The sequence below is a fragment of the Octopus bimaculoides genome, chromosome 8 (assembly GCF_001194135.2).
Source record: "Octopus bimaculoides isolate UCB-OBI-ISO-001 chromosome 8, ASM119413v2, whole genome shotgun sequence".
Taxonomy (NCBI): Eukaryota; Metazoa; Mollusca; class Cephalopoda; order Octopoda; family Octopodidae; genus Octopus; species Octopus bimaculoides.
Window position 1 is genome coordinate 35,657,099 of NC_068988.1, and position 1,969 is coordinate 35,659,067.

Sequence of the window (1,969 nt, forward strand, 5' to 3'; positions counted from 1 at the left end):
GAAGACATACGTACATATATACATACATTCATATATACATAGATACATACAGACATACAAACCAAGTTTATCATTTAAATATATATGAATATATGAGTAGGTCTAGATATGCAATTATATGCACGCAAAGACATACACTAATAACACATACAAATTTGTGCATAAACATACATGCATACAAAAATACCCTGTTGTTGATTTTAAAATTCCAATGAAAGAGCCTTGGATCTAGGTTAGAAACCGTTTCTTTTCTCTATTAGCAAGAAATATTGAAATAAAACTGAATAATGACATACGTACACACACATGCATATATACATGCCTACATACGTGAATACATACATATATACACATGAGCTTTGTTGCTAGGGTTCTGCAAAATTTATCATTGATTAATTTTGAAAATTATTAATATTTTATTAAGAATATTTTATCTGAGGCAGACCACATAACATTCGTGTCAAGATATAACATTATGATTTAAGTTAATCCGAGATCTTCCTTTTTACCGGTAATGTAAGTAGTTTTTCTCAAATAGCATTCTGCATAACACTGTCATACACACATATGCACACATGCATACACATGCACAGACTCTGTTCCTGTCTCTCTTTCTCTTTTTCTCTCTCTTTTTCATGGCCTCTGTCTCCATCTCTCTTTCTCTCTCTCCATCTCTGTCTCTCTCTCTCTCCATCTCTCCCTCTCTCTCTTCAGTATACACGCACATGCCGTTTGAATTATGTTCAGACGGATCGCCCAAAACAACTAATTATGTCGTGACATAATTGTCTTATCAGAAAACTATTATTTTGAACAAATACATTGGAAACGATATTTCGTAATTCGAAATGTAGCATTTTACAAAGAATTAAATAGTTATAATAAAAACAAGCCTTAAAGTAATTTTGGGGTATTGATGTTTTTAAGAATTGGTCCAGTAATAAAATAGTTGAGTCTGTATTTCGTATTTCAGGTTTATTTTCCATTAGCTCATCTGCAGGAACAATGTTACCTTATGTCTGACAGCGAAATAAAGCATTTAAATTATATATAACCCACGGGAGCACGTAACATCATATTGCGCTTTAAAATGCAACAATAACTGAAATTAAAAGTAAACAAATGTTTCTACTAAAAGAGTATATATTAAACATGGATAATTTTTGGAGGCCGAAATTTCACCAGTATATTTTGTAACTTCCACAAATGCGGCTAAAACATAGCTTCTTGAGTAAGCTAGTGAGTTCACACTGGTTGCATTCACGCATTAACCACAAATCTTATCCGTTTATATAAACAATGATGCAATTGATGATGTATTTTGAACTCACAATGTTTGGATTAATGATATTGTGGTCACTGTCCTAATATAATTACACAGAAAATTGTCCAATCAGAAATGCTCTTATATTAAACGGAATCCTACGATATTTAATATAATCTATTAGGTGGTATACCTATCCATAGCTTTGCTATGACAAATATTGTAATACAAATGTCAGTGGTAGAAATATTCACACAAGACGTGTAAGAGTTTCACTGCAGTTCACGAATTGATTCACTATTTTGTAATAACAGCATGTTTCTATATGTATAAAATTTTCATTCATACCACGGAACAGTCTCAAGAAATTACTATTGACATTTAATACAATATTCTCATTCTGATGCCTGTTAGGGAATCTTTATATACCACAAATGGTACATCGGTAATAGGCTGACAACAACACATTAACTGCTACGTTTGAAATGGGTGCAGTAGATGATAGGGTACTTAACAACGTATAAAATATACCAAGCACATATAACTGGTTTATTGGCTGTGTATACGTATTAGTTCAGAACATTAAATATTGCTATAAAGAGGAAGAAGCAATTTGAAAGTAATACATTAGGAGCAATCCTTATGAAATACACACATATGCAAACCGACACGTGTGTATATATATATATATATATATATATATAT